Genomic DNA, 14,973 nt, shown 5'->3' with positions numbered 1-14,973 from the left:
AAAACAAAAACATAATAATGAATATTTACTGCACGAATCATATGAGTCGGGTGTGGGTCTTCACCTCCGCTGAACCCGCGAGACTGACTCACCGAACCCCTGGGGTTCGATCGAACCCAGGTTAAGAACCACTGCTTTAGAGGGTTAGTTCACCTTTCCCTAAAATCTGCCATGGCATTTTAAGTGCCTTGCAAAGAAGAGAAAGGAGTGTGATTGGCCGGCTATAAGGGGAGGAGGAGGCCTCATTTTTTTTTTAAGCATCTTGCAAAAAAACAGAAAGGAGCATGATTGGTTGGCTATAAGGGGAGGAGGAGGCCGCAATTTTATTTTTTTTAAGCATCTTGCAAAAAAGAGAAAGAAGCGTGATTGGCTGGCTATAAGGGGAGGAGACCGAATTGTTTTTTTTTTTAAGCATCTTGCAAAAAAGAGATTGATTGGATGGCTATAAGGGAAGGAGAAGGCCTGATTTTTTTTTTCTAAAACAGATCTGGCAAAAAAAAAAAAGAAAAAGATTACCAGACTTTCAGTGATGGGGAAGGCCAGATTTTTATTTTTGTCATTTAGGGTTTGTTCACACCATGTTCATTTAGCTGCATTTTAAGGAGTGTGATTGGCCGGCTATAAAAGGAGGAGGAGGCCAGATTTTCTTTTTTTCTTTAAGCATCTTGCAAAAAAGAGAAAGGAGCGTGCTTGGCAGGCTATAAGGGGAGGAGGAGGCTGCTGGATTTTACTTTTAAAAACATCTTGCAAAAAAGAGAGCTTGACTGGTTGGCTATAAGGGGAGGAGGAGTCAGGATTTTTTTTTTAAACAGGTCTGGCAAAAAAAGAAGAAAAATTAAAAAAGGAATGTAACTAGCAGACTTTCAGTGATGAAGAAGGCCAGATTTTTATTTTTGTCATTTAGGGCTTGTTCACACCATGTTTATTTAGCTGCATTTTACTTCATGCCATCATACATGTGTGGAGGTGTACAGTAAAATGCAACTCAACAGACATGTTATGAACAAGCCTTTATTTAGAATTACTGCACCGGATGGTGCTAACGTGAGATCCCTTCGGTATAATTTAATGACCACCCAGCCCAGAGAATGAGTATATGCAACTTTCTGAAAGCGGAACTAAGCTTCCATTGCCATAATCAGTGAGCAGGCAGGCTTTTTATTGCTAAAGAGACATGCAGTGTTTTTGCAGTAAAATACAGCTACCTGCCTGCCCGCTGTCTTCTCTGGCTATGTAAACTGAGCTGCACATGCGTATGGTCACTGTGTGCTGGGATGATGGCCTTCTGAGCATGTGCAGAAATGACTTCATCCTGCACCAGCCAACGAAGATGGCTGATAACTAACACTGCCAGGGGAATCATATGGTCGTGTGTGAAGATATGCGCATGTGTATAATACAACTCTCAAAAACAAGAACTGGACGTGCCCAACTCATGCACATGCGTAAGCACATTAGCATGGTCATTACACTCACGCACATGAGCATGAGTAAGCATGGGTGTTTGGCACCCACTTGCCTATTTAAAGCTGCTGTAGAAACCAGAGGATTGCTGAGTGGTCGTCAGCTCCTACTGCCTGTGACCTGATTCTGTGCTCACTCCTGTGTTTGGCCCGATCTGTTTGACTCCGCTTGTTCCTGATACTCTGTTGACTCCGGCTTGTGACCTGACTCTGCCTCCTGCCAGCTGTTCCCATACCTTCTCTGCTAAACTTTACTTTCCCTGGCCTGGCTCGGAGTACGCTCTGGTTCTCGATTCTGTACCTCGGCTACCTGGCTACTACCGACTTCTGCCCACCTGAGATCCTGCATCCACCTGCTCACCAGCTTGACTACTGCCTGCTCTTCTGCACCTGCTACAGCGCCTTCTGTATCTGTAAGTTCACCAGTCTGCCTGCTGTCCGGCATCTCTTCCAGCCAGGATCTCCAGCAAGGCACCCATGCCCCTCCATGCCCTGTTATCACCTGTCATCAACTCCAGGTGAAACAGGACAGTAGGTGTAAGGGAAAGCCCTCTCGTCAGCTTGCCCTCGACCAGGTATGTGACAGTCACCTAGGAGGACATGCCATTGAGAGACAAGACCATTGAAGGAACAGTAAGGTTAGCTCCATTTTAAGTGTGAAAACAGGAAAATGTTTCTTAAAAAAAAAACACTGCTTTAATAGTGATTTTTATTCTAGGGTCTCATATTCTATCATGTTTAGGGTTTTTTTTTTTTTTAGAAAATAATAAAGATATATATCTTCTATAGCTCTTGTCAGGTGATTCATTTAGTTATTTAAGCCTAATTATACACTCAACAGCCACTTTATTAGGTAAACCTGTTCAATTGCTTGGTAACACAAATTGCTAATCAGCCAATCACATGGCAGCAACTCAATACATTTAGGCATCTAGACATGGTCAAGACGACTTGCTGAAGTTCAAACCGAGCATCAGAATGGAGTAGAAAAGGGATTTAAGTGACTTGAACATGGCATGGTTGTTGGTGCCAGATGGGCTGGTCTGAGTATTTCAGAAACTGCTGACATACTGGGATTTTCAGGCACAACAATCTCTAGGATTTACAGAGAATGGTCTGAAAAAGTGAAAATATCTAGTAAGCGGCAGTTGTGTGAGCGAAAATACCTTGATGATGTCAGAGGAGTATGGGCAGACTGGTTGCTGAGACATTCAAATGGTAGGGTTAGAATTTGGCGTAAAAAACATGAAAGCATCAATCCATCCTGCCTTGTATCTATGGTTCAGGCGGGTGGTGGTGGTATAATACACACACACATCAATTCAGGGAAGTCAAACCTCTTGCTCTATATGTTGAATTTATTCCAGGTAACAACTGCACAACAATGGTTGAGCTTACCTGCACCTGGTGAAGAGTGGGGACACTTGAAACGCTTGTGCAACTGTTAAACCTGAAATGAATTAAACATATTGATTGAGACATTTTGGAATGCAACGACTTTCCTGGATTGATAGGTCTATGTGACAGTTTGGAGCCTGTCAGTTACCGGCTATATTTATATAGACTGTATCTCTAATCTTACAAATGTATCGGGCTACATTGGATCCAGTCAAGCTCTGTATATATATCTCCAAGGGCCAATTATACATGACAGAAGCAGAGCACACTGGAGAGTGCAGATAAAACCACTTTAATACAGAAAACATTTACATTGTACCTGCATACAAGTGAGTTGATCAGTGCCTATCACCACAATCAGCTCATCCAAAGGTGTACCATATTCCAGATGTAAATTTAGTTTCATTGAGAAGTTGACTATGGAGACTTTTCCCCAATTGTTTGGGATTTTTACAGCCAATATGTAAAAAAAACAATTTTGTGTAGTTTCACAATAAATAAAACAATACTTATAAAATGCAGTCATGGCCAAAAATACTAGCACCCCTACATTTCTGTCAGACAATGCACCACTTTGCCCCAGAAAATTGTTGCAATTATAAATGTTTAAGCATTCTCATGTTTATTTCTTTTGTTTGTATTGATATGAGACAAAAAAATGGAGGAACAAAAAGCCAAATCTGACATATTCCATGCAAAATGCCAAAAATGGACTGGACAAAATTATTTCGACCCACCATAGTACATAAGGAAAACTTGAAATGTACAATTTGTCATGCAAGACCCCAAGCGTTTCAGAGTCATAATGCTCCTTCTTCAGGGATATTTCTGCATGAAGGATAGTTTAATCTATGGAACTGAAATTGCAATTTTTGAATAAATACACTATCAATATACAGATATATGTAAGTATGCAATACTCACACTAGAGTGAATATAAGGTTGAAACATCAGCCGTAGCATAAAAACAAACCACATGACCATCACTTCCCCACTTGTGTCCCCTTAGGGTCCCAGCTTCCTGTGGCTCATCAAACAGTCTGTCTAAGTGATAGGTACGTAAGGGAGGCTGCATTAATGTCAGTCAATACAATCAAAAAAAGATGTAAAAAGGAAGTAACTGCCAAACACCCACCAATTGCTCTTTATGATAGATGTCTGCACAGATAAGGTCCAAAAGCATCCATCTAAGATGACAGTTAGTATTGGATGTTGGAACAGAAGACAGTTTTCTACAAGAGAAACAAAATGTATATATATATCAAAAGATTCCTTTAGAAGTATATTAAAGTAGAGACATATATTTCAGTGGGGGGCATTACACAGAGGCTCCCAAGTCACAAAAACAAACATATCCACCAAGTCAATATACTCACCAAAATGTAATCGATCTTATTTGTTTTGGTGTTTTGGGTGCCTGTTTAATGCCCCCCACTGAAATATATGCCTCTACTTTAATATACTTTCAAAAGAAAAAAAAAATATATATATATATATATATATGTGTATATTCTTGTAGAGAATTTTCTTCTGTTCCACTATCCCAATACTATTTATCATCTTATATGGATGCTTTTGCACTTATCTGTGCATACATCTATCATAAACAGCAGTTGGTGGGTGTTTCGCAGTCATATGATATTAATGCAGCCTTCCTTATGTACCTGTCACTTAGGCGGCCCCAGTGACTGTTTTAACTCTTCACTCACTATAGTGTGAGTATTGCATTCTTATGTGGATACATTGATTTTAATGCATCGTGTACATATATATTGATATTCTATATATTATAAAATTGCAATTTCAGTTTCATAGATTACATCACTGTTTATGCAGAAATACCCCAAAGAAGGAGTTTTATGACTCTGAAACACTCAGGATCTCGTATGACAAATTCTACATTTCAAGTTTTCCCTATGTACTATAATTGATGGTGTATTTGTATCTATATGAAATAACAACAGCAGAGAGACATATTTTATAAGTTTAGTTTTATTTATTGTGAAACTACTAAAATTGGTTGTATTTTTTATATATTTGAGTATTTGCTCTGGTCACAGTGTGTTAAAAATCGTAATAAAATAAATAAGAAAAAAAAAGATGAAAACTGAATTAATGAAAAACAATTTTTTTTGTACTGTCACCAGTTTTCCTGATCACCACCACACCAGTTATATGATGATGCTGTACTGTCCTGATTCTTCATTTTTAAAAATATCAGGACAAAAAAATTACAACTTCAAAAAACTCGCCATGCCTCTTACTAAATACCTTGAACTGTCTACTTTCCAAAAAGGGGTCATTTGGGGGATATTTGTACTGTCCTGGCATGTTAGGGCCTTAAGAATGAGGCAGGCTATTAGTACATCAGGAATTATTGATTTTCAGATACAGTGCCTTAAAAAAGTATTCATACCCCTTGAAATTGTCCACATTTTGTCATGTTACAACCAAAAACGTAAATGTATTTTATCAGGGTTTTATGTAATAGATCAACACAAAGTGGCACATAATTGTGAAGTGGAAGGAAAATGAGAAATGGTTTTCAAATTTTTTTACAAATAAATATGTGAAAAGTGTGCCGTGCATTTATATTCAGCCCCCCGGAATCAATACTTTGTAGAACCACCTTTCGCTGCAATTACAGCTGCAAGTCTTTTTGGGGATGTCTCTACCAGGTTTGCATATCTAGAGAGTGAAATTTTTGCCCATTCTTCTGTGCAAAATAGCTCAAGCTCTGTCAGATTGTATGGAGAGTGTCTGTGAACATCAATTTTCAAGTCTTTCCACAGATTCTCAATTGGATTTAGGTCTGGACTTTGACTGGGCCATTCTAACACATGAATATGCTTTGGTCTAAACCATTCCATTGTAGCTCTGACTGTATGTTTAGAGTCGTTGTCCTGCTGGAAGGTGACCCTGCACCCCAGACTCAAGTCTTTTGAAGACTCTAACAGGTTTTCTTTTAAGATTGCCCTGTATTTGGCTCCATCCATCTTTCCTTCAACTCTGACCAGCTTCCCTGTTTTTGCTGAAGAAAAGCATCCCCACAACATGATGCTGCCACCACCATGTTTCACGGTGGGGATGGTGTGTTCAGGGTGATGTGATGTGCAATGGTAGTTTTCTACCACACATAGCGTTTTGCTTTTAGGCCAAAAAGTTCAATTTTGATCTCATCTGACCAGAGCAATTTCTTCGACGTGTTTGCAAACTGGACTTCTTATGGCTTTCTTTCAACAATGGCTTTCTTCTTGCCACTCTTTCATAAAGGCCAGATTTGTGGAGTGCATGACTATTAGTTGTCCTGTGGACAGATTCTCCTCTTGGTTGCTTTTCTGATTAATGCCCTCCTTGCCCGGCCTGTCAGTTTACGTGGACGGCCATGTCTCGGTAGGTGTGCAGTTGTTCCATACTCTCCATTTTCAGATGATGGATTGAACAGTGCTCCATGAGATGTTCAAAGCTTGGGATGCTTTTTTATAACCTAACCCTGCATTACACCTCTCCACAACTTCATCCCTGACCTGTCTGGTGTGTTCCTTCGCCTTCATGATGCTGTTTGTTCACTAATGTTCTCTAACAAACCTCTGAGGGCTTCACAAAACAGCTGTATTTATACTGAGATTAAATTACACATAGATGGACTGATTAGATGATTTCTTAAGGTAGTTAGTCCCACTAGATCTTACTTAGGGGTATCAGAGTAAAGAGTCTGAATACTAATGCACACCACACTTTTCAGATATTTATTTGTAAAAATTTTGAAAACCATTTATCATTCCTTCCACTTCACAATTATTTGCCACTTTGTGTTGGTCTATCACATAAAATCCCAATAAAATACATTTATGTTTTTGGTTGTAACATGACAAAATGTGGACAATTTCAAGGGGTATGAATACTTTTTCAAGGAACTGTATATACGATAGTTTGTGGTTTCTATAACTTTCCTACAGACTAAATAATAAACACTGATTCGAGTTATTTTCAACAAAGAAATGTAGCAGAAAATATTTTGGCCTAAATTTGATGAAATTTGATTTTTTAAAAATTTTTACTGGACATGTTTAATAGCAAAAAGTCAAAAATATTGTTTTTTTTTCAAAATTGTCGATCAAAAATGCACAGGCGATCAAATACCACTGAAAGAAAGCTCAATTTGTGGGGAACAAAAGGACATAAATTTCATTTGGGTGCAGCGTTGTGTGACTGTGCAATTGTCAGTTAAAGTAACGCAGCGCCGCAACACAAAAAATTGCCTGGTCAGGATGAAGGGGGGATCCTCAGGAGGGCAAGTGGTTAAAGTCAAGATCTTTCCTGAACCTGGACCAGCTGAGTGATGTCAGCTGACGGGGTTTCAGAAAATGGGTCATAGGAGTGCTGAACGAACTGCACTACTGTGATTCCCAGGAGAAGTAGAGCCAAACGAGCTTTACTCCTTTAATAAACCCTTAAAAAGAAAAAAATATGACACTCACCTCAGTGACAATGTAGACCAAATAAGGGAGAGCTTTGTTCATTTTGCGTTCTGTCTCTTTCCATTTTCTCCTTCACTGATTCTACCTCAAGTGCGACTCACAAATCCTTGCTCTTCATCATCTGAAATGCAATCAAATAATTCATTACTTGGATAACTTAGTAAAACATGTCATCTGTACAACAGAAGACCCCATTTCTGTGTGGAAGAGGGATAAAAATAAAATTAAATCTGCAGCCTATTGGTTCCTTTCCCCTGCATTAGTGGCCAAAGTAGTGAAAGTTACCCCGCTGCATTGGGGATCACCTACCTGATTACAAGACTTTATTTACATAGTTACATTGTTAGTCTGGCTGAAAAAAGACAAAAGTCCATCCAGTTAACCATTAAAAAAAAAGTTAAAATCCTATACCCACAGTTGATCCAGAGGAAAGCAAAAAACTCAGCAAAGCATGATCGAATTTTGCTCCTGCAGGGAAAAAAGTTGCTTCCTGATCCCCCGAGAGGCAATCGGATATTCCCTGGATCAACTTTACCTATAACTGTTAGTATCCAGTTATATTCTGTGTATCTAGGAAAGAATCCAGGCTTTTTTTTAAAGAAATCCACCGAGCTGGCCAGAACCAACTCTTGAGGGAGTCTATTCCACCTTTTCACAGCTCTCACTGTGAAGAAACTTTTCTGTGTTTGGAGATTAAATTTCTTTTCCTCCAGACATAAAGAGTTCCTCCTTGTCCTCTGTGATGACCTCAGGGGGAATAGCTCTACACCCAGTTCACTATATGAACCACTGATGTATTTATACATGTTGATCATATCGCCCCTAATCTCCTCTTCTCTAGAGAGAATAAATTCAGTTCCTCTAATATTTCCTCATAGCTGAGCTCCCCCATGCCTTTTATCAGTTTAGTTGCCCTTCTCTGTACTTTCTTCAGTTCCCCAATGTTCTTTTTGTGAATTGGTGCCCAAAATTGAACTGCATATTCCAGATGAGGTCTTACTAATGATGTGTACAGGGGTAATATGATATCTCTCTCTGGAGCCTATACCTCTTTTAATACAAGCGAGGATTTGGTCGCTTTAGAAACCGCAGCTTGGCATTGCATCCATTATTAAGCTTGTGATCTACCAGAACTCCCAGAACCTTCTCCACCATTGATTCCCACAGTTGTACCGCCCCCTAGTATGTATGATGCATGCATATTCTTAGTCCCCAAGTGCTAACCTACATTTATCAACATTAAACCTCATTTGCCACATAGCTGCTCAATTAAACAGTGCATTGAGGTCAGCTTGTAAATTGGAGACATCCTGTAAGGACGTTATTCCTCTGCACAGCTTGGTGTCATCTGCAAAGACTGAAATGGTATTTTTAATCCCAGACCCTATATTGTTTATAATTATATTAAAAAGTAAGGGTCCCATCACTGAACCTTGGGGTACACCACTAACAAAGCTAGACCATTCAGAGTATCTCTCCCTTTCTACTGGCGCATTCCCCTTCTCCCTAAAGCACGCACACATCACTCCCATACTCAAAAAACCCTCCCTGGACCCCACTGACCTGAACAACCTTAGACCCATCTCCCTGCTGCCATTCACATCCAAGCTCCTTGAGTGCTTAGTCTACAATCGCCTAAGCGCCCACCTCACTGACAACAACCTCCTTGATCCACTACAGTCTGGCTTCCGTCCCATACACTCCACCGAAACCGCCCTACTCAAAATCACTAATGACCTGCTAACCGCCAAAGCTAATGGCCACTACTCAGTCCTCTTACTCCTTGACCTTTCCGCGGCCTTCGACACAGTTGACCACCCCCTCCTCCTTGATAAACTACACTCCCTCGGCATCAGAGACTCCACTCTCTCCTGGCTCTCCTCCTATCTCTCCCAATGCTCCTTCAGCATTACCTATAACGCTACCACCTCCCCCTCTCTCCCCCTCTCTGTTGGGGTCCCCCAAGGCTCTGTCCTCGGGCCCCTTCTCTTCTCCATCTACACCTCCTTCCTCGGCAAACTGATACACTCCCATGGCTTTAACTATCACCTCTACGCCGATGACATGCAAACTTACCTCTCCACCCCTCAACTCACCCCTTCAGTCTCCACCCGTATCACCCACCTGCTGAATGACATATCAGACTGGATGTCGCTCCACTTCCTTATACAGAACCTTTCCAAAACCGAGCTCCTAATTTTCCCCCCAGCCCGCGCCCCCCCCCACCCTCTCCATAACGACCAACAATGCCACCATCAGTCCCACCCCGCAAGCCAAAGTCCTAGGTGTCACTCTAGATTCAAACCTGTCCTTCCAACCCCATGTCCAATCATTAGCAAGCTCATGCAGGCTCCACCTCCGCAACATCTCCAAAATACATACGTTCCTAACCCCAGACACTACTAAACAACTCGTTTACTCCCTTATTATCTCACGTCTGGACTACTGCAACTCCCTCCTCACCGGCCTACCTCATCACAGACTATCCCTGCTTCAGTCTATCCTGAACTCAGCAGACAGACTCATCCACCTTACCAACCGCTCCTCTTCTGCTACCCCCCTCTGTCATTCTCTCCATTGGCTCCCGATAGCCCAACGCATCAAATTCAAACTACTAACACTGACATACAAAGCCATTCACAGCGCTGCCCCAAACTACCTCACCGACTTGATACCCAAATACCACCCAACCCGTAATCTTTGCTCCTCACAAGACCTCCTACTTTCTAGCTCCCTGGTCTCCACCTCCCACGCCCAACTGCAGGACTCCCCTATCCTCTGGAACTCACTACCCCAATCCATCAGACTGTCACCTTCCCTCCTCACCTTTAGGCGCACCCTGAAAACCCATCTCCTCAGGGAAGCCTACCCCACTCTCACCTAACTGCCGATCTCCTCCACTCCTCCTACCACTCCATCCCCCACAGCCACTTCCTCCTGTGCCACTATCCCCTCCCTCCTAGATTGCAAGCTCGAAAGAGCAGGGCCCTCGAACCCCTCGTGTATTGTTTGTTGCTGTATTGTCTCATGTTCTGTCCCCCACTATAATGTACAGCGCTGAGCAAACCTTTTTGGCGCTATATAAATACTGTATAATAATAATAATAATAATAATTAACAGCTACTCTCTGAATACGATCTTTTAGCCAGTTTTCTATCCATTTAGATACAGATTTTTCCAAGCCTGTAGACTTTACCTTACACATTAGCCATATTATTATTATATTATTATACAGGATTTATATAGCGCCAACAGTTTGCTCAGCGCTTTACAATATAACGGGAGACAATACAGTAACAATACAGTTCAATACAAGAGCGATTTTAGGGCCCTGCTCCTTGGAGCTTACAATCTAGGAGGGAGGGGCTAGTGGTGCAAAAGGTAGTAACTGTGGGGGATGGACTGGTTGGAAGAGTAGAAGATTCCAGTATTAGCTGAGGGCAGGATAGGCTTCCCTGAAGAGATAGGTTTTCAGAGCTCGCCTAAAAGTGAGCAGAGAAGGTGATAGTCTGATAAATTGGGGTAGAGAGTTCCAGAGGATGGGGAAAGCTCTGGAGAAGTCCTGGAGACGAGCATGGGAGGAGGAGACAAGGGAGCTAGAGAGTAGGAGGTCTTGTGAGGAGCGGAGAGTACAGTTTGGGTGATATTTAGAGACAAGATTGGTGATGTAATTTGGGGCAGAGTTATAAATGGCTTTATACGTTATTGTTAGTGCTTTGAATTTTATTCGTTGGGCAACTGGAAGGCAGTGGAGGAATAGGCAGTGTAGTGCCTTTTGAAGTTATTTATCAAAAACATAACTTTATTTCAACAGCCAACCAGCCTAGCCATCTGTTAAGGGTTAACTCTTTTTGGTCGAAATTCGAAGGACCCTCTAATGAAGTTACATGCAGACAATGGGTGGAAGGAGCTCTTTCCAGAGACAATAGACTGTTTGACTATCTACAGGTGGCCCAAGATAGACAATCCTGAGAAGTTTAAGTTGGCGACTATGAGACTAGTTAAAATGTATATTCTCAACAAATGCTATTTATCCATTGGGGTTGGGGAAAGTGCATCTACAAAAGTTAATCAGACAGTCAAATAAGACGTTGGACCTCTAAACATTGAGTCACCACACCGACAGTTAACAATATATGAGACCATACTTGCAAGTCTGAGAAGAGTAAACAAAGCCTTGAAAAGAGTGATGAGTCAACAGTCTTTTCAAACTGTTTTTTTTCAAACTACAAGGACAACTGGTTGTTGCCCTATTATCTTTACAATGGACGTAAACATCAGTATTGTGTCATTCTTAAGACTAAAAGTTAAAGCTTGGAACTTATATTTTACCCACAAAGACATTAACAAAAAGAGACATTATTCCTACTCTTTCTGAAACAAAAATACATTCAGCAATGGGGATTGTATATCACTAAATTGAGTATGAAATGATGAAAAGTAAGATATATTGTGAATTAGTATCAGTTGTATGTTTTATCAGAAAACAAATGCTTTCACACAAGTTTGTATCTCAGGGAAATGAATAACTGAATACACATATATCTTCTATAGTTCCTATCCAGGACATTATAGGTATAATCAAATATATATATCTGGATGAGACGTATATTTAATACCTGAAATCACCTTGAATTCCACCCGAGGTGTGAGTCATCATCAATACTCAAATTGTTCTATGGTACCTGACTGTCACCTCGCGGACAGGTGAGAGATAGCTTAGGTACATACACTTCTCGACCGGCCAATCAAAAGCCTGTTGGGAGGGTCTTTTAGAACAATAGTTTAGATGGTATAAAAAGCCATGCACCTGATTTAGAAAAAAAAAAAAACCTGAAAAAAAAACCTCACTAAAAAAAAAGACTGACTGAAAGACTCACTGAAAAATCTCACTGGAGCCAAAGAAAAACAAGCTGAAGAAATCAGACGAGGCTGAAATCCATCCCTGCTGAATAACCACTCTTTCATCCTTTCAAACTTTTAAAAACTTTTTACTAAACTTCTACACTCTCTAAATTTCTCCCATCCTACATTTTCCAACACTGCCTATCTATCACTTGCCCTGTGGCCATTATTCTGAAGGCGTTTCCATTGCCAGCTGAATCCACTGGGAAGGTGTCATAGTCCAAGTTCTGGGTGTGGTGAGACTGTCTATATTTAATATTGTATTGCATATTTCCTATGTGTTTAGAGTGATAAGAATTACCTTAGAGTGATAACAACTGCAGTGGGTATTCACATATATATAAAGAGATCCTGTATTACTGTTAGATATTGTTGGTGTCATATTGCAAATTTACATATTTCATAAATTATTAAATATTAGTAGTTAGAGTATAATTTATCAGGGAATATCTTCTCCCATTCCTATGGCCACGTTATGAGAGAAAATAACCTCTGAGATACTCTAAATTATCAGTTATTATTAAATTTAATTTTTAATCATTATCATCTAGAAAAATTGTTATCTTGTTTATCATTATTTAGAAATATTGTATTGTGTATGATATTGGTATAGTATATCTTTGATCGTGTGTACCAGTATTCATTCATCACCAGTCTTTTGCGTTTTGTGTTAATATATATATAATTTTTGTACATAAATAAATTTATATATTTATCTATTATAAGGCAAATTTTGTGTGTATGGTATGAAATCACACTGGCTAAAAGAATTCAAGGTATAATAATAAGTGGTGATCAAATTATCAAGGTGTCCAAATTATTGGTTCACTAAATATTTGCCGTATTTTAACGGCTGGAGGCACTGTAACATTTCATCTAAGGGAAATGGACACCGCCCTTCATAAATAGAATAAATCCTTACATAAACCACCACAGCAGATAGGGGTGGCAGATACAGAATGGTTAGTTAGGTGGATGAGTCTGGCATCAGCATTCATGATAGACTGAAGAGGGGATAGCCTGCGAAGAGGTCGGCCAATGAGGAGGGAGTTACAATAGTCAAGGAGAGATATAACAAGGGAGTGAATAAGTTGCTTAGTAGTTTCCGAGGTTAGGAATGGTCGTATCTTGGAGATGTTGCGGAGGTGAAGTCTACATGATTTGGACAGCGATTGGATTTGGGGCTGAAAGGACAGATGGGAGTCTAGGATTACACCTAGTACCCTGGCATGAGGGGAGGAACTGATGACTGTGTTATTGATCTTGATGGAGAAGTCAGGGGAGGGGGCACGGGCTGGGGGGAATACTAAGAGCTCAGTTTTGGAAAGATTGAGTTTGAGGATGTGGAGTGACATCCATGCCGATATGTCACTTAGTAGGTTAGTAATGCGAGTGGAGACTGAAGGGGTGAGGTGAGGAGTAGAAAGATAGATTTGTGTGTCATCAGCATAGAGATGGTACTTAAAGTCATGGGAGTTTATCAAGTGACCAAGGGAGGAGGTGTAGATGGAAAAGAGAAGAGGTCCAAGGACAGAACCTTGAGGGACCCCTACAGAAAGAGGGAGTGAAGAGGAGGAGGCAGCGTTATAGGTAACACTGAAGGAGCCCTGCGATAGGTAGGAGAACCAGGAGAGAGCAGAGTCTCTGAGGCCAAGAGAGTGGAGTTTTTTGAGGAGGAGGGGATGGTCAACTGTATCAAAAGCCTCTGAGACGTCAAGTAGTAAGAGTACGGAGTAGTGGCCATTGGTTTTAGCAGTTAGTAGATCATTAGTGAGTTTTAGTAAAGCAGTTTCAGTGGAGTGTAGAGAGCGAAAGCCAGACTGTAAAGGGTCAAGAAGGTTGTTGTCGGTGAGGTGGGAGCTCAGGTGATTGTAGACTAAGCGTTCTAGGAGTTTAGAGGTAAATGGCAGCAGGGAGATGGGTCTTAAGTTGTTCAGGTTGGTGGGGTCCAGGAAGGGCTTTTTAAGTATGGGAGTGACAGTCACATGCTTTAGAGGGGAGGGGAAGGCACCGTTAGAGAGGAAGAGATTGAAGATGTGAGTGAGGGAGCATAGGATGGAAGAAGAGGGTAACTGTAGTAGTTGTGAGGGGACAGGATCCAGGGGGCAGGTAGTGAGACGGGCTTCTGAGAAAACCTTAGTGACCTCTTCGGTAGTAGTGAGGTCAAAAGAGGAAAGTGTTGAGGGAGGTTTAGTATAACGTATGCTAAGTGGGATGGATGTCTGTGCAGTGGCGATGCCCCTATAAATTGCGTCAATCTTGTTTTTGAAATGATTTGCAATCTCGTGAGCAGTGAGTGAGGTACTGGGTGGAGGTGGAGAAAGTAGAGAGTTAAAAGTAGAGAAGAGACGACGAGGACTGGATGAGAAGGTATTAATAAGAGTGACAAAGTAGGCTTGTTTGGCAGCATGAAGGGAGGAATTGTATGTTAAGAAAGCAGATTTATATCGGGTGAATGCTTGGTGGGATTTGGATTTACACCACAATCGCTCCAGCGCATGACTATGTCGTTTAAGATTTTTGGTGTGGTCAGTCTGCCAAGGTTGTAATGGTCGGGGCCTGATGCTTTGTGTTGTTAGAGGAGCAACCGAGTCTAATGCGGATGAAAGCAAACTGTTGTAGACAGCAGTGGCCAGGTCAGGGCAGGACAGGGGAGAGATTCTGTCATAGAGTTGGTCAGTGGCAGAGTGGAAAGGAGCAGGGTTCAAGTTGTGAAGGTTTCTGC

At 41.1% G+C, this 14,973-nt stretch overlaps 1 long non-coding RNA gene across 13 annotated transcripts in view; it reads right to left on the bottom strand.

Annotated features, from left to right (window-relative positions):
- Positions 1-14,973, bottom strand: part of LOC149429009 (uncharacterized) — a 645,951-nt gene that overhangs the window by 448,944 nt on the left and 182,034 nt on the right. For 12 of the 13 annotated variants that reach the window (XR_016310627.1, XR_016310628.1, XR_016310634.1 and 9 more), the window contains 2 exons: positions 7,343-7,463; positions 2,862-2,913 (listed from right to left, as the gene is read on the bottom strand). This is a non-coding gene — a long non-coding RNA (uncharacterized LOC149429009). The remainder of the gene's footprint in view (positions 1-2,861; positions 2,914-7,342; positions 7,464-14,973) is intronic. The other variant, XR_016310629.1, reaches the window with a different exon arrangement.

The sequence above is a fragment of the Staurois parvus genome, unplaced genomic scaffold (genome assembly GCF_062004578.1).
Source record: "Staurois parvus isolate SC_StPar_1 unplaced genomic scaffold, SC_StPar_1.0 ptg002864l, whole genome shotgun sequence".
Lineage (NCBI taxonomy): Eukaryota > Metazoa > Chordata > Amphibia > Anura > Ranidae > Staurois > Staurois parvus.
This window is presented reverse-complemented; position numbering and strand designations above follow the sequence as displayed.